A 19,313-nucleotide genomic window follows, 5' to 3' on the forward strand; every position below is an offset into this window, starting at 1 on the left:
AATTTAACAGAGATTATCTGCTACAGGACAGAGAACTTTGGGTTCAACAAGTTCTGAAAAGGCATTTTCCAAGTGGTTTACATTCATTGCAAGTTGATCACAAGGGAGACATTATTAACAATTACCTTCATCCAGCCTAATCAGAAAATGTAAACAAACACACAGGCTGCTAGATGGAGAAACTAAATGAGAACGCAGTTAAATTAGCAAAGTAGCAAATTAACCCACAGTGCGCAACAGTCAGGTCCAAGAGTAATATTACACATAAAGAACTTCAATGAGTTTCTCTAAACTTGTTATAAGAATTATTTTCTAACTTCCAGGGAAAATGGCAGAGTAGGAGGACCCTAGACTCATCTCATCCCATGGATACTAGATAACACTTGCATCAGAGAAAATAACCCAGAAAAAGACCCAGATTGGCTGAACAAACTCCACAACTAAATGTAGAGAAGAGGCCACATCAAAGAGGGTAAGAAGGATGAGGACATGGTGGGAATCTAAACCCCAGTTATCTGATAGCCAGAGGGTGGGAGCCACAGGTGTGGAGAGGAGAAAGAAACAGACTAGCATACTGGGGGGCCGAAAGGGGGAAGAGAAATCCCTGTGGCATTTGGCTTTGAGAATCAGAGGGTCCAAATTTTGTGGGTGCTTGCAATCAGTGAGAGTTGGAGCCTGGAACTTTGAAGGTCAGTGGGCTTGGTTCTGGGAGAGTGGGGGGTGGGGAGGGACAGTGCAGCAAATGGCTGTGGAGATGCAGCTTGGGAGCAGGAGTTTGGGTGGTGCCTGGGGTTTGCAAGAGAGAGAGTTGGTTGCTGATCTCAGTTTGCTAAGGGACCACTCCAGGAATAGGGGAGCTGGTCGTGCCATTTTCCTCCCCTGCCCCTCATCATACACACACAGCCTCCTGCAGGAAACAATGCAGCACTTAGTACTCACTATCTAACTTGCTTACACTACACCTGCTCCTTCCAGACAGGCCTGCTTCAGTCCTGGTGCTGCAGATCCTCTCCCCCCAGAAGACCCAGGCAAACCCTGTCAACACTGCATCTCCCAACCTCCCAGAGAGGATGCATGCACCTTGCTAAAACTGCACCCCTAGCCCGGGTATGCTTTGCAGATAGGCTGGTCTAAGTCTCCAAGAAAGCTGCTCATCCCCTGGGCAGAAGGACCAGCACCACCGAGTTAAAAGCGCACCTCCCACCCACTACTTTCAAAAGCAAGAGACTTAGCTGACTTTCCTAACACAGAGAAACAGACACAGAGAGGTAGGCAAAATGAGGAGACAGAGGAATATGTCACAAATGAAAGAACAGGACAAAATACCAAGAGATCTAAGTGAAATGGATATAGGTAACATGCCTGATAGAGAAATTAAAATATTAATCATAAATATACTCACTGGACTTCAGAAAAGAGTGGAGGACATCAGTGAGATCCTTAAGAAAGAGAAAGAAAACAAAAAACCAATCAGAGATGAAGAACACAATAAATGAAATTAAAAATACACTTGATGAAATAAGTAACGGACTAGAAGAAGCAGAGGAATGAATTAATGAACTTGAGGACAGTAGTAAAACGTAATCAAACTGCACAAATAATTATGCAAAATGAGAATAGACTTAGGGAACTCCATCAAGCATAACAACATGTGCATTATAGGGATCCCAGAAGGAGAAGAGGGAGAAAAGGAAGCAGAAAATTTATTTGATGAAATAATAGCTGAAAACTTCCCTGATGTGGGGAAGGAAATAAAAGTCCAGATCCTGGAAGCACAGAGACACCCCCCGCCCCAACAAAATTAACCAAAGGAGGTCCACACCAAGACACATAGTAAATAAAATGGCAAAAAGTAGTACTAAAGAAAAAAAATAAAAACAGCAATAGAAAAGAAGACAGTTACATACTTAAGGGAAAGCCCAGAAGGCTATCAGCAGATTTTTCAGCAGAAACTTTGAGGGCTAGAAGAGAGTGACATGATATATTTAAAGTGCTGAAAGGGAAAAATCTACAGCCAAGAATACCTTATCCACAAGGCTATCATTCATATTTGAAGGAGACATAACAAGTTTCTCAGATAAACAAAAACTAAAAGAGTTCATGACCTCTAAACCAGCCCTACAAAAAATATTAAAAGGAACTCTTTGAGTGGAAAAGAAAGACCATAAGTGGGAGTATGAAAAGTAGAAAACACAAAAGCAATAAAAATAAGTATGTCTGTAAAAAAAAAAAAAATCAGTCAAGGGATTCACCAAACAAAAGGATGCAAAATGTGACACCATATATCTAAAATGTGGTGGGGGACAGAAGAATGAGTTTGCATTTAAGTGACCATCAACTTAATACAGACTGCTATATGCAAACGATGTTATATACAAACCCAATGGTAACAACAAATCAAAAACCACTTATACAAAGAATAAAAAGAAAGGAATCCAAGTATATCACATCACTAAAGAAAATCAGCAAACCGGACAAGAAAAAGGAATACAAGGCATAGAAATTGGTAAGGAAGAAGTAAAATTTTCACTATTTGCAGATGACATGATACTATATATAGAAAACCCAAAGGACTCCCCCCAAAACTACTAGAACTGATAAGTGAGTTCAGTAAAGTCACAGAATACAAAAGCAATGCATGAAAATCCATTGTATTTCCATACACTAATTATGAAATAGCAGAAAGAAAAATTAGGAAAACAATCCTATTTACACTTGCACCACAAATAATAAGACACCTGGCAATAAACCTAACCAAAGATGTGAAAGACATGTACTCTGAAAGCTATAAAACATTGAGGAAATAAACTGAAGATGAAACAAAGAAATGGAAAGACACTCCACACTCACGGATTGGAATAACAAGTATTGTTAAAATGGCTATACCACCCAAAGGAATCTACAGATTTAATGCAATCCCTATCAAATACCAACAGCATTTTTCACAGAACTAGAACAAACAATCCTAAAATTTATATGGAACCACAAAAGACCATGAATAGCCAAAGCAATTTTGGAAAAGAAAAGAAAAGCTGGAGGCATCACAATTCTAGACTTGAAGTTATATTACAAAACTGTACTAATTAAAACTGCATGGTACTGGCACAAAAACAGACATATAGATTAATGGAACAGAGCAGAAAACTTAGAAATAAACCCACAATTATATGGTCAATTAATTTCGACAAAGCAGGAAAGAACATCCAATGGGAAAAAGTCTTTTCAACAAATGGTATTGGGTTTGCATGTTAGCCACATGCAAAGGAATGAAAATGGACCACTTTCTTACACAATAAACTTAAAATGGATTAAAGACCTAAATGTGAGACCTGAAACCATAAAAATCCTAGATGAGAATTCAGGCAGTAATGTCTCTGACATTGGCCATAGCAATATAATTTTAGCAATGTTTCCTGAGGCCAGGGAAATAAAAGCAAAAATAAACTATCGGGACTACATTAAAATAAAAAGCTTCTACAGAGCAAAGGAGACAATTACGAAAACAAAAACACTAACTACTGAATGGGAAAAGATATTTGCAAATGACATATCTGATAAGGGCTTAATATCCAAAATATTTAAAGAACTTATACAACTTGATACCCCAAAAGCAAACATTTCAATTAAAAAAATGGGCAAAAGACAATGAGCATGCATTTCGCCAAAGAAGACATCCAGGTGACCAACAGACACATGAAAATGCTCAACATCACTCATCATCAGGGAAATACAAATCAAAACCGAGATATCACCTCACATCTGTCAGAATGGCTAAAATTAGAAACACAGGAAACAACAAGTGTTGGCAAGGATGTGGAGAAAAAGGAACCCTCTTACATTGTTGGTGGGAATGCAAACTGGTGCAGCCACTGTGAAAAAAGGTATAGAGGTTCCTCAAAATGTTAAAAATAGAACTACCCTAAGATCCAGTAATTGTACTGGTGGGTATCTACCCCCAAAATACAAAAACACTAATTCAAAGGGGTAAGAAACAAAACAAATGGGCAAAAGAGGAAAAAAAAAAGAGAGAGAGGGAGTGAGAGAAAGAATGAGACAAACCAAGAAGCTGACTCTTAGCTATAGAGAACAAACTGGTAGTTACCAGAGGGGAGGTGGGTGGGAGGACGGGTGAAACAGACGCAGTTGTCACGATGAACACTTGGTGATGTATGGAATTACTGAATCACCGTATTGTACACCTGAAACTAATATAACACTGTGCGGTAACTATACTGGAATTAAAATTTTTTAAAAAGAACTATTTTATAGAAAGTCATGTATAAAATATAGATCTTGATTTTAGATATCTCGGTAATAAATATCATAGTAGATTTGTGGCTCATTTCTCTTTGTGTGGATCAGTTCTTAATTTTGCTGGACTATCAGAGCAAGAAAAACCAAAGAGACCAATATGGGCTGTGGTTTCCTCATTTGTAAAGTAGAGGCAAATACCTGTGGGCTTCAAACATGAAAGGTACCGAATGAATACATTTTGATTATTTACTGCCAAAAGGGGCTATAAATTGCCTACAACCATAATTTTGTTATATTTCCCTGATTAACTCATTTAACAAATGATTTTAGTATTAATATATGACAAGTGCTGTTTTGAGCAGTGAAGAAAACTAACAAAAATCTTTGCCCTCATGGAGCTTAAACATAATCACAGTGTAATTAAGGTAACATGACCTAAAGGACTGAGTTGGCTTATTTTATTTTTTCCTAGTTAATATTTTTAGGAATAAGTTACCCTTTTCATTTTTTTTCAGTTGGTCTAGCTTTATTCTTTATCTTAATATTTAGACTGCTTCTTAAAGAAAAATTACATCTGATTTATTAATAAGCATCAGTAAGTAGTTCAAACATGCATAATATACTTGAAAATTGTACACACGGAAAATTTATTCTGGAAATAATTCAAAAATGGATAAAAGTATTTCACCAAAAGGACATCCACCACAGTTTTATTTGGGCATGCTTTATTTTTTTAATTCACATTTAAGTTTTTCTACAATGATTGTGTAGTGCTTTTCTTATAAGAAGAATATTACTTTAAAATTTTAAGTGTATTTCCTTATATGTCTGTAGAAAATTAGGTCACAAATAAATAAATACAAAACTTGCTTTTAACATAATATTTTATTGAACCTAAAAGTCTACAGGTATAGCTATAACCTAGGGAAACGGTGCAATTAGTTGAGACCTCTTTGGCTGAAAAATGAGAACATTTCGTAAAGCAATGGACTGGAGAAAAGCCTTTTTGTGAATATTCCTTGGGTAATCAAGCTTTAACTTAGTCCTCTCTGATGTGCATCATATTTTTTTATGAAAGAACAATAATCTGTAGAAAGCAAGTTTTCTGTTGCTTAAATTGAAATGCCATTACATCAGTGACAACTGGCCTAAATTTAAGAACTGCACTGGAAGAATAATTAAATCCTTTACGGGTAGCCCTCCCCTGAAAGGGACTACTGAGGAACTTTTTAAAAAATGAAGTCACGTACGTAAAAAGATACAGATTCACATATTCTATCTGACGGTCTTCAGAAATTTAAAAGTAAACTAGAACTACTATTGAAGGTCAGTCTGATATTTGTAGGTATAGATCTCTCTTTTAAAAAGTAAAATAAAAAGGACTGAGATTATTAAAATTATGACTGAAAAGGGAGAGGTCACGACCAGCACCATTGAAATTGCAAGGATTATTTAGAAACTTTTATCAACAGCTATATGCCAAAAAACTAAACAATCTGGAAGAGATGGAGGCCTTCCTGGAAACCTATAAACTACCAAGACTGAAACAGGAAGAAATAGATTTCTTAAATAGGCCAATTAACTATGAAGAAATTGAGTCAGTGATAAACAACCTTCCAAATAATAAAACTCCAGGCCCAGACGGTTTTCCTGGGGAATTCTACCAAACATTCAAAGAAGAAATAATACCTATTCTCCTAAAGCTATTTCAAAAAATAGAAACAGAAGGAAAGCTACCAAACTCATTCTATGAGGCTAATATTACCTTGATCCCCAAACCAGGCAAAGACCCCCTCAAAAAGGAGAATTACAGACCGATTTCTCTAATGAATATGGATGCCAAAATCCTCAACAAGATCCTTGCTAATAGAATCCAACAGTACATTAAAAGGATTATCCATCATGACCAAGTGGGATTCATACCTGGGATGCAAGCATGGTTCAACACTCGCAAATCAATCAATGTGATACATCATATCAACAAGAAAAGACTCAAGAACCATATGATCCTCTCAATTGATGCAGAAAAAGCATTTGACAAAATACAGCATCCTTTCCTGATTAAAACCCTTCAGAGTGTAGGAATAGAGGGTACATTTCTCAATCTCATAAAAGCCATCTATGAAAAGCCTACTGCAAGCATTATTCTCAATGGGGAAAAGCTGGAAGCCTTTCCCTTAAGATCAGGAACACGACAAGGATGCCCACTCTCGCCACTATTATTCAACATAGTACTAGAAGTCCTTGCAACAGCAATCAGAAGACAAAAAGGGATCAAAGGTATCCAAATCGGCAAAGAAGAAGTCAAACTGTCTCTCTTTGCAGATGACATGATACTCTATATGGAAAACCCAAAGGAATCCACTCCCAAACTATTAGAAGTTATAGAACAATTCAGTAAGGTGGCAGGATACAAAATCAATGCCCAGAAATCAGTTGCATTTCTATACACGAATAACGAGACTGAAGAAAGAGAAATTAGGGAATCCATCCCATTTACAATAACACCAAAAACCATGCGTTACCTTGGAATTAACTTAACCAGAGACGTAAAGGACCTATATGCTAGAAACTATAGATCACTTTTGAAAGATATTGAGGAAGACATAAAAAGATGGAAAAATATTCCATGCTCATGGATTGGAAGAATTAACATAGTTAAAATGTCCATACTACCCAGAGCAATCTACACTTTCAATGCTATCCCGATCAAAATACCGAGGACATTTTTCAAAGAACTGGAACAAATAGTCCTTAAATTTGTATGGAACCAGAAAAGGCCCCGAATCTCCAAGGAACTGTTGAAAAGGAAAAACAAAGCTGGGGGCATCACAATGCCGGATTTCGAGCTGTACTACAAAGCTGTGATCACAAAGACAGCATGGTACTGGCACAAAAACAGACACATCGACCAATGGAACAGAATAGAGAACCCAGAAATGGACCCTCGGCTCTTTGGGCAACTAATCTTTGATAAAGCAGGAAAAAACATCCGGTGGAAAAAAGACAGTCTCTTCAATAAATGGTGCTGGGAAAATTGGACAGCTACATGCAAAAGAATGAAACTTGACCACTCTCTCACACCATACACAAAAATAAACTCCAAATGGATGAAAGACCTCAATGTGAGACAGGAATCCATCAAAATTCTAGAGGAGAACATAGGCAACAACTTCTATGACATCGGCCAGAGCAACCTTTTTCACGACACATCTCCAAAGGCAAGAGAAATAAAAGATAAAATGAACTTATGGGACTTTATCAGGATAAAGAGCTTCTGCACAGCCAAGGAAACAGTCAAAAAAACTAAGAGACAGCCCACGGAATGGGAGAATATATTTGCAAAGGACACCACAGATAAAGGACTGGTATCCAAGATCTACAAAGAACTTCTCAAACTCAATACACGAGAAACAAATAAACAAATCATAAAATGGGCAGAAGATATGAACAGACACTTTTCCAATGAAGACATACAAATGGCTAACAGACACATGAAAAAATGTTCAAAATCATTAGCCATCAGGGAAATTCAAATCAAAACCACACTGAGATACCACCTTACGCCAGTTAGAATGGCAAAGATAGACAAGGCAAGAAACAACAATTGTTGGAGAGGATGTGGAGAAAGGGGATCCCTCCTACATTGTTGGTGGGAATGCAAGTTGGTACAGCCACTCTGGAAAACAGTGTGGAGGTCCCTTAAAAAGTTAAAAATTGAACTACCCTATGACCCAGCCATTGCACTACTGGGTGTTTACCCCAAAGATACAGACGTAGTAAAGAGAAGGGCCATATGCACCCCAATGTTCATAGCTGCATTGTCCACAATAGCCAAATCATGGAAGGAGCCGAGATGCCCTTCAACAGATGACTGGATTAAGAAGCTGTGGTCCATATATACAATGGAATATTACTCAGCTATCAGAAAGAACGAATTCTCAACATTTGCTGCAACATGGACGGCACTGGAGGAGATAATGCTAAGTGAAATAAGTCAAGCAGAGAAAGACAATTATCATATGATTTCTCTCATCTATGGAACATAAGAACTAGGAGGATCTAGGGGAAGAAAGGGATAAAGAAAAGGGGGGTAATCAGAAGGGGGAATGAAACATGAGAGGCTATGGACTATGAGGAACAAACTGAGGACTTCAGAGGGGAGGGGGTGGGGGAAGGGGATAGACTGGTGATGGGTAGTAAGGAGGGCACATATTGCATGGTGCACTGGGTGTTATACGCAACTAATGAAGCATCAAACTTTACATCGGAATCTGGGGATGTACTGTATGGTGACTAACATAATAAAAAAACATTAAAAAAAATTTAAAAAGTAAAATAAAAGACACAGAAAGGCTTAGCCATTGAAACCTATCAGTGAATTGGGCCCAAAGTAAATCTTTCCTGAGCCCCCTTTTTGTGAGTGCACTGCTCTGTGAGTTGCTATGCATTAGGTTTGTAATTATTGGTACATAAAGGATTAACAGAATACACCATGTTTCTACAAGCCCAGATGTGAGGGCCTTGGTAACAAGAAATATTTGGGTTCTTTTATATTTAGCAAGTTGTATTAGACTGAAGAAAATTTTCTCTAAATTCTATTTCAGTTTAGAGTTTGCTTCACTGGTTGCTAATATCTATATTTTTTTTTAAACAGAATTTAAGAAACTCCATTTCTTTTGCAAAGGTAAATTAAGCTGTAATTATGGGCATAGTCACTGATTTCATCAGCACAAATAATTGTTAATGTAAAAAACTACTATCTGGACCTGTCTTTTAGGATTATGATTCTATAAATCTAGTGTTCTTTAGGTTCTTACCTCATGTTACAGTGTGTTCTCTAAGTATTTTGTATTCAACTAATGCTTCCTGATCATCTACTCCACACTACTATGAACATCTAGGCACTGTGGTAGGCACTTGGATTTTGAAAAGAAGTAAGAGAGACAAGATCCTTGTTCTTTGGAAAATAGATTAAAAATTAAACAAATTATGTATGTTTTGATGCATTTTTAAAAAGATTTTATTTATTTATTTGAGAGAGAGAGAGAGAGCATGAGCTGGAGGGAGCTGCAGAGGGACAGGGAGAAGCAGACAGCTCCCCCCTACTCCCCGCCCCGCTGAGCAGGGAGCCTAAAGCAGGGCTTGATCCCAGTACCCTGAGATCATAACCTGTTTCAGCAGATGCTTAACCGACTGATTGATGCATGTTTTAGAGGAAACAAATAGGGAGATGAGCAGAGAAAAATAGGGAAGGGAATGTACTTTAGATGGGAGAGTCAAAGAGATACAATGTAAGCTAAGACTTGCAGTCTGAGAAGTTGTCTATGAGGAGTGAGGGTGGGTGGAAGGTGGACAGGAAGAGAAGGGAAAGTATCCCACATAGAACAAAAGTCCTAAATGAAACAAAGTTCATTGTGTTCAATCGACTCAAAGGGGATTGGAAAGAGGTAAGGTTAGCTTCCTCTATGTCATGAAGGCCTTCAGTTTAAGGTTATGGACCTCCATCCTCAAAAAGTACATGAAAATTTACATGAAATTTTGTATACTATTTTAGGGCTTTTCAAGGAATAACATTCAGACCTGATTTGTCCTTGGTAGAAAAGATCCAGACCACTTCATGTGAGTGAACACTTTCCTTGGCTCAAAGCCTCCCCACAGACACCTGGGGAAAATCTGTCCACTGGAGAGCCCAGCAGGCTGCTCTCAATTCCTGAATATACAGGCACATGCATCAGTGAACAGCAGAAGGAAGTTTTAATTGACAATGTAGAAAATTTCAAAGATGTTTCTCTTCACCAAGCAAGTTTTGGTTCCTCAATAACTTCACAATGTCTGACCATGAGCATTCCCACATGACACATAGGGTTCTGGCTCAAGAATTTTTCATCTTTCCTCAGTGAGTTCCTTGCAAGGAATCCTCTGCTCTGCCTTTTATTGGCCCAGCCCTTGTGTCAGTAGAATCCTCCCACCCTGTTCTTCTTGTCCTGTTATCCAGAGGCAGATCCTAACACGCAGGCCTCCGTTCTTCATGTGGACTTCTCCACATTCTCCTGGGCACTTAAATGTATATTGGCTGAGGATGTACAGGAATCCTCATCCAGGCACATCAACATGTCACTCACTATATGTGGAGGTAAGACTCCAGAGTGAGGCCGCTCATGCTCAAGAGTGAAGTCACCCACCATGTTCAGTGCTAAGTCTGCCCCCACCCCAATCTGTTTCTTCTGCTAGCTCCTGGGACTAGCCTTCAACTTCCTCAAGCAAATTTGAGGAGTGGGAAGTGCTAAGTTCCAAAGCCTTCCCCCTGGCCACAGAGTATTACACATACATCCTGACTCATTTTCTTAATGCCTACAACTACTGAGACCACTAAAATTACCAGCTTTCAAATCTTATTACAGCAACTATCAATAATACGAAACCAATATGAGATTTTCATGCACCAATCTGAAGCTGAGTCATTTCAAGTCAATATTCTGGGAAAATAAAATATTCTGAACAGTACTTTAAGATTTACAATACTGGAACTAATGGATAAATAGCACTCCATTGACTATTCACTCAAACATGGACTCCACCTCATAGTACAAGACTTCTACCTCTAGTATGTCATCATGGTGCCAATGTAGGCTGAACTGTATCTCCAAAAAGATACGTTGATGTCCTAACCCCAGTGCCTGTGAGTGTGGCTTTATGCGGAAATGGTGTCTTTGCAGATACAATCAAGTTCAAATGAGGTCATCCTGGATTAGGGTGAACTTTAACTCAATGACTGGTATCCTTCGAAGAAGAGGGAAATTTGGACAAAAACACACAGGAGAGAACATTATATAAAGACAAGAGGCAAAGATTGGAGTTACGTGTCCACAAAGCATGAACACCAAGGATCACTGGCAACCGCAGAGGCAAGGAGAGGAACATGGAACAGATACTCTCTCAGAGCCTCTAACCTGCTGACAACTTGATTTTGGACTTCTGTCCTCCTGAACTGTGACAGAAAAAATCTTTGTTTGAAGCCACCCTGCTTGGGGCACCTCATTACGGCAGCCCCAGGATACTAAAATAGGTGCCACTGGCTTTATACGAGGGGAGGCCAAACGGGATAGATTCTTTATTATAACACACATAATGTCGTTTCAAAAAAGAGAACAAAAAAATCGAACAAAATAAGGCTAAACCAGCTGATAGTCATTTTAATGCTTGAAATTCTGTAATTCTGACTCTTAAACCAGAAAAATTGTGTAGTCAAGCAATTATCCACACAAATGGTCCTCATAAGGATCAACTTACTAATGTAAGAACTCTCCAAAATGTGGCAAGGTAGCCTCACAATCTGAGCTGGGAAGCCTTCACTTGTGCTCCTTGATGAAATATTATGCTTATATTTCTTTACACCAAAGGAGAGCTTTGCCCTACATTATCCACCCTGCCTATCAATCAAGTTCAACAAAATTGAATGTATTGGATAAACATGGCTTTAGTGTTCATATAATTGTTGGGGTTTTTTTTTTTTTTTTCAGAAAATAAATATTTAAAATCCTTTAAACCAGAGAAATGTTCATTTTTCTTCTAGGATACATATATTTCTAGTGTAAATTTTTTAAACAAAGGAAAACAATATAGATCTTTTCAACAAATGTATTTTAACCTTGAACCAAATAAAAGCAATTTAGTATTTTCTTGGAAAAACATGCTCATACAAAACAGAAAAGGAAAAACAATGGAAATAGTTTAAAACAAAGAGCTTGATTGGTTTAAGACAACTATAAATAAAGCAAAACAGAAAAGGTCTCACCCCCTACCAAACACCACAGAAAAATGTCCACATAGCAGAAAATGTCAAAAGAGAAAAAAATTCAACCTTCTTTAATCCCATTCATTTCCCACAGACTTATAGAATCTTTCCTTTTTAAATAAAAATTGTCTTCTTTTTTTTCATTGCAAGAAAGAATATAAATCAATCTGGCACTGCCCTAAAACCCAGCCTAATACTAAACAGGAGCAACAAAAAAATGATCTTCCCTTTCTCAGCGCTGCCTCTCCTTCAAGGGCCTGAGAGCGTTAAAAATAGAGACTACCTACAATCTGAGCCTATTCAATAGAGAACAAAATAAGGGGAATTTAAGTCCACCCTTCTCTTTGCCCAGGGCAATAGAGCAGACTGAAAGGACTGCCGTTTTCACAGCCCCACAGGTTCCCTTCCCCTCACATAATCTTTGCAGCATCTCAGGAGAATGGTTCAGAGCTGACCTCAGGAGTGAGTGGGTGGAGCCAATATGGCTTCCCTATTTCATAGGCCTATGAAGGATCATAAAATAATGCAAGTACTTGGCAAACAATAAGGAGCTCAACAAATCATATATATATATTGTTAATTTATATAATTTAGGATATGGAGAGTGAAAGTTTAAACCTTCCTTCTGGGTCTCTCCTCTACAAATATGTTCATACATTTGTTTCCCAAACCACCTCCTGACACTCTTATCTATTTTTTCTTATCTATTCTTATCTAATTTATCTTACATTAAATAGCTAAAGCTCCAGTTATGAGATCAGATGTCCTTGAGAGAAGAGTTACTTAGGCTGATAGAGATTTACCTTCCAAATTCCAACAGTGAGAGACATTCAGGCCTCTACACTGATGCTGTATCAGTGGCCTAAAGAAGATACTAACATGAATAAGAGACACAGATGGAGCCTTCATTATGCTCATCAATAGATAAGCATCTGGGGAATTAGTGGCTAGACAAGTGTCCTTTCTGCCAAAACACTGGTGCTTTTTTAAAGATTTATTATTTGTTTATTTATTTATTTGAGAGAAAGAGAGAGCTCATGAGCAGGGCAGGGGCAGAGGGAAAGGGAAAGAATCTCAGACTCCTCACTGAGTGTAGAGCCTGACGCAGGGCTCCATCTCAGGACCCTGAGATCATGACCTAAGCTGAAACTAAGAGTTGGATGCTCAACGAACTGAGCCACCCAGGTGAGCCAACACCAGTGCTTTTTGTCCAAAGAGCCAAAAGTCTCAGGCCAGTCTCCTAGTCCTCAGTTCTTCAGGCAGTAAGCCTAAAGAATGTGCATTGAATTGAAGCTACAAGGTCACCCATGTCCAGCACAAGGGAAGCAAGTTGATTCTGGGTACCTCTCTCGAATGCCAACTAGTGTGTCAACAATCTTGTGATGGAGTTGTTGGGCCAAGTATCAGTTTTCCTTAGTACACATAGTCCTCTGAGTATTTGACCCATTATGTGAAGGCATCAACTGTATAAGAGTTTCTTATATTACGTCACAATATTATGGAGGGGGTTACTGCCATAGGCAACTGGGGCTTAACCTTACAGGGGCTCCTTGACAAACCAGATAGAATGCACCTCAGGAGTAGTATTTAAAAATCATAGCCCAGCTGATATCACCCAGAAAGATGGAGATGGGAAAATGAGATGAGGAATAATAAGTTCTACTAGTAAGTCAGGGTATCAAAGGGAGTGAGCGGGGCAGAGAGGAAGTGGTGATCTCAGAAGGATACTTGAAATTGAGATTATAGAGTGTTACATCGTAGTTCTTACATTGGCCCTCTTATTGTAGGACAGCTTCTTCCCCTTTCCTGATGAGAAAAGCAAACCCAATTAAAGAAACTATTGGCTCCTCTCTGTGCCTCAACTCACTCTACCCCTGTGCAGATTAAACGGTTTATATGAATTATAAATTTGGGAGAGCAACCCATGCTTGACTCAGCTCCACCCTTCCTCCTTTTGGAAGCACCTCCTTCCAGAGAGCACGAGTTCTCCTCTGCCTTCTGTGCTGTAAGGTATGCAGGGCTATCCCGTGATAGGAGGGGGGGAAGAGAGGCTGGTTCCCACACGGTGTTGCTCAGGACAAGGTGAGAAATTTGCCTGATTCTTGGGTTCAAAATTGGAAGTTCATGGCTTATGAACCTAAAAATCCCTGAGGGAAGGTAAGAAATGCTGCTGAGCACTTGAAACTCAAAGCTGACCCTATTCTAGAATCTATACCTCTCTGAAGTGGTAGAATCATCAGTTTAAAAAAAAATGTTCTTTAATTAAGAAGAACAAATGTAAGAGTCAAATGTGAGTGAACCTAAAGCCCATATAGGAAAGATCCTTCTCCTAGTGACTGGCGTAAAGGGGTAAACAGGACTGTGCCAAAGCTGAAAGGTGGAAGAGAATGTACCATCCAAACAATCATCCACTCTTCACCAAGGATCTAGATGCCGACATGGAATTCAGGAAAGAACACGGTGCTAGAGTAAAAAAAAGATCCCACTTGTGTCTTTGCCACTTACTTGTGAGCTTCTTTAAGCCTCATTTTCTCATCTACAAAATGGGTCAGTAGCACCAAACTTAACAGGATGGTATGAAGATTAGAAATGTGTGTGTAGATGTGCTGCAGCACCTTCCGTTGACAAAGTTCTCATGTGATAAATGGAAGCTGGAAGAAGATGCCTGCCTATAAAATGGGCAAAGTGACAGGGAGGAATTGAAAATGATCACATCCTGATTTAAACCTATGCCAAGAAAAGAGAAATATAGGAAACTTGCTTCAGTTGTGTATCATTTGCTTCCTCTGATTATTCACAACATAGAGAAGTTTAGTTCAGTCCTAGAAACACATGCCAGCCTCCTGTGGACAATGTGGGGAAAGCCAGGCCTCCTGAAAGAAGAGGAGGTTGGTTTTGTGGACCTCAATAGGTAAGCATCAAGGAGCAACCTGAGAGTTTTCAGGTTAGAGCAGATCTGAGAATATACCTAGCATTAATTTAAAATCCAAATACGGTAAAATGTGGACTGTCAGGAGTTACCTGAGAGTTTTCCGGTTAGAGCAGATCCGAGAAGATATCTAGCATTAATTTAAAATCCAAATATGGTAAAATGTGGACTTAACTGAACACTTCATTTTTATTTTCTGAATCATTATTAACAGATATCCCTAACTGACTCTTCACTGAAAAATACTCACAAGCCATATAAAGACCTTTTTGAATATGCTCAGCTAAACAGAAGCATGTTTAAGCGAAACTATTCCAATCTTTGATACTTTCCATGTCCTAATATTTCTCAATTTTAAACTTAAATTAGAAATTTCAATAATGTACTGAGATAAAATGTTAAACAATATGGTAATGATGTATAAAATGAATATTGTCATAAAAACAAGAAGAATATTGATTTTTATCAATAAATATTATTTGCATGCCAAACAAGCACACTGCTCTTAGTATAAGAGACACAGCACATAGGCCCTTCTTCTGGTTCTCTTCGACGCTAGAGGGAAGATCCAATTCCAAACCAATTTGTTCAAGACTCAAAGACTCTTTGGAGAGCTGTGGCAAGTTATAGAATCCCATCAAAACTTCAGTCTACTGTAGCAGACACAGAATGAACTCTCCTTTTAGGAACTTGGCCTTAATAATAGTCCTACTTTTAGGTTTGTGGTACTTTGCCTACTAACTCTGTACCTCAAGATCTTGGTCTGAAAGATGGGTAGATTAAACAGCAGAGAGAAAATATTTGCACAAAGAATAATTTTTAGTTAGATGGCAAAACCATCCAAAAAGCAAATTACTGAAATTGTTCAACCTCATGCCTTAAAGAAGACTTATATTATGAAGAGAATTGGTTTAATTCATGTTATTCCCAACTGCCTTTTAACAATTTTAAAAAGCTCCTTAACACATTTGATATTTTCTTGTCAAAGCATCATTTCTGTTTGTTTTCAACTCTACTGATACTTGGGTGGCAGATACTTCTTTTTTGCCAACCTAGAGAAGAAAATTCACTAGGTACATTTTGTTTTCCTCTTGGTATCTCTACAGTTTACTTAAGTAACCATTATCTCCACATTTATTTTAATGAATCCCTATTCAAGGATTTTCTCTGAGACCCTGACCACAGCTTTCCCAAAGATACCATCATTGGCTGTCAGTTACAAAGCAAACGCTTTTGAATTTGCTCAGGTTGTACACGTATATGGCCAAGGATCTCTGAGATCTTGGCTGACATACACAACCACTAAGCAAATACATGTGAAGATTCAGATTGACCTAAAAGATAAATTGAGAGCATTTCTTCTTTATGAAAGAATTGCTATAAGTTTTCTCCTGCCAACTCTGATGCATATCACCAACATATCTTTAAAAAAATTATTCAACACTATGTATAAGTTCACTCTGTGAGGTCCATTAAAGAATGACGGACTGTTCCCCAAAAATGTACAACTGAGCTGCGATACAGCTACATAAACAACAAACTGTAACTCAGAAACTTTAAACCAATGACAAATAGGGATTTGGGCAACATGTTGTAAACATGGAGAGAAAGAGAATAATACATTCTGGATGAAATACGAGTGAAAATTTGGAAATTATCTTTCAGCTGAGCAGTAACATACCAGAGACATTTTGATAAATGGCACAACATGCTGTCTTGGTGGCCTGCTCCGATCCCCTGCAATCCTTTCACTGCTTTGGTTGATGCACCCAAACCCTAGCTTCTGTGGAGTGCTTTAGCTAACAGTTTACTCCTCTGATCTTTTCTGGAAGACGGCCTGTGGTTGAAACTAACTTTATGCCACTTACCCCATTGCCAATGCCAATAACTGATTGGATTGAGGGCACGAAAGCCCCACTGCCTTGTCTCAAGGTGGGACAGTATTTGTGGTGGAATTTACATTCCAGAATTCCCCATTATCTCATGACGACAATAGACTCTTCTTGAAACTACCAGGAGTTGGAGTATTCCATACCTCCTTCCTCTTCCTTATACTATTTCTTACTCAGATTTTACTCAAAGGAGCTACAGGCCTTGGCTCTATCACCTAAAAACCAGGAAAAGTATACCTGGGAAGGGTGCTAATGATGCTTGCAAGACCAAACACTAGTGGCAAAATGTAAAGCTGAATTAAGCAAAATTTATCAATATGGAGTTCCTATTCTGTGAAACAAAATCTAGTGTCCTGGCAAGAGTGCCAGTCCTGAAGCCCAGCTGACAAGCTTCTTAGACACCTGGGAAAGTGCCAGCTCCATGGAATGAACAGCACTAGCAGAACTGCCAAGGCAGAGCACAGAAAGGAATCAAAGGCTCGGGGAAGTGGGCTTGTTAGAATGAATCTATGATGTGAATCCCCCAAACTTACAATAGACTGCTTCTTGGAAGGCCCAGAGGAGTCTCCTTTCCTTGGTGGATCTAGTTACCGGTCTGGCAGCCAGGAGGGACAGTGAGGGCAGATTCTGAGGGCAGCAAGCCATCCCTTTGCATTACAAAGGGATGACTGGTGAGTGTGGCCAGACGCACGAAGTCTGAAATACAGTACAGATCACCTTTCCCTTAAAAACATTTAAAATATATGGAAAATAAGTAGAAAAAAAATATAAGGGAATTTAAATCCTTCCAAGAAAATCAGTGAGGCTAAAGAAATCAGTCTGAATTAATCCGAGCTACTCTCTCATCCTTGGAGAAGGGCAGCAACAACGGACAATGATCCCATTCAGAACTTTTGTGTCAGGGCCAATTCAAGACCTACATCACCCAGTCCCTTCCGTCTTCAGCCCAGTGATCTCGGAGTGGAAGACTAGGGACTCAGCACATACACACAAGATTCTGGAAGCAGCACAGAGCAGAACCTCTCCAGAGTTGTGAGAGCTCTCACCCATCAGGAAGGAAAACACTGTGGATAGTACTAAGTGCACCATAACAAGCAATTACAGCAAGAGTGATTACAGCCTCAAGGATCAGTGCTTCTGTTATTGACACAGAAGGAGCGTGTGCAGTCATTGACACATGGTGTGTTGGGAAGGAACATAATGTTGGCCTCAGAGAAAGGTGCTCTGTATCCAGGAAAAATATGGCCCTTCTCCTAACAACATGTCACCTTTGCTTATGCCCAAAGTGTTGTTATTGTTTTTTTTTTTTCAGAATATATTTTAGACTTTCATTTTAGCCAAGATATCACACACACATCGCCCATCAACCCTATTCTGGCACTTGCTGAGACATGGGAAGAGTGAGGAGCAAGACAGCATTGGAAAAAGAGCAGGGTCAACCCAGGCTGGTTCTCATTATTAACCCAGAGTTCACTCAGAATGCAATCCAAGGAGCAAGAATATTTGTAAAAGATAGTTGTTAGTTGTCCTCATAACATAAATCTCTTGAAGTAAACTCTGTCCAACTGGAGATAATATAAATCAGTACAATATACACAAAATAAAGTGCTCATTATATTGCACACGCTAGCAGTTCCACTCCAAACACCAGGCAAGATCTGTGATCAAGATCCCTTGATTTATCATTAAAACTGAAAACTAATCATTTCCTTTTGAAATCCACTGTGCATATTGTCTTTCAAAAAATAAAACAAAGAAATCTGGTTTGATTTAACCTGTCTCATTCCTAGATTCGCTTGTTATAGCAAAGCAGCCACAAGATAGCACCACAATCCTCTGTGATTATATGCTGACCTCAAACCTCTCTGAGCTGTAAATTTGTCACTGAAAGATGATTTTTTTCTCTACTAATCAGCTCTCCTATAATCTCACATTTACTGTCTCTTAGTCATCAATGCCAGCAGGATGCTGTTAGCAATGCTTGCAGCCCTAGATCCTGAAGATGGAACACATCTCAGAGTTATGGGTGATTTTTTTTTTCCTCAAGAAAATTCCAATATTTTTCTCAGAACTTCATTTCCATACCTATCCTTCTGGATCAGAGTCAGTGTTTTTCTCCTTGAATGTCCTTTGGCACAGCTGATTAGCCAGAACCTGGTCTAATAAAAAAGATGGCCTTAATGTCAAGATAGTTTCAAATCTCTACCAATGTCTTTTAGAATTTATTTCCTCCAATGCCTCCTTTTCAGAACTCATGACTCTGTTCAAATTAGCTTAAAAACTAAAACATTTACTTCTATTCCTCATAACAATAAAAGACCAGATATCCAGGAAAAAAAACAACAACTACTTCCCTTTTAAATACCCTTTTAATGCCTACCTGGTCAATGAGAAAGCTAAGGAAATTCAGAAGCTGAAAACCACAAAAAAAAAGCACAAA

At 38.6% G+C, this 19,313-nt stretch overlaps 1 protein-coding gene across 1 annotated transcript in view; it reads right to left on the bottom strand.

Annotated features, from left to right (window-relative positions):
* SLC13A1 (solute carrier family 13 member 1) overlaps positions 1 to 19,313 on the bottom strand; it is a 250,421-nt gene that overhangs the window by 205,247 nt on the left and 25,861 nt on the right. Inside the window, exon 2 of the mRNA XM_019799434.2 lies at positions 1,403 to 1,439. The gene's annotated coding sequence lies outside the window, so the exon portion shown is untranslated. The remainder of the gene's footprint in view (positions 1 to 1,402; positions 1,440 to 19,313) is intronic.

This window comes from Ailuropoda melanoleuca, chromosome 1 (assembly GCF_002007445.2).
Source record: "Ailuropoda melanoleuca isolate Jingjing chromosome 1, ASM200744v2, whole genome shotgun sequence".
NCBI lineage: Eukaryota > Metazoa > Chordata > Mammalia > Carnivora > Ursidae > Ailuropoda > Ailuropoda melanoleuca.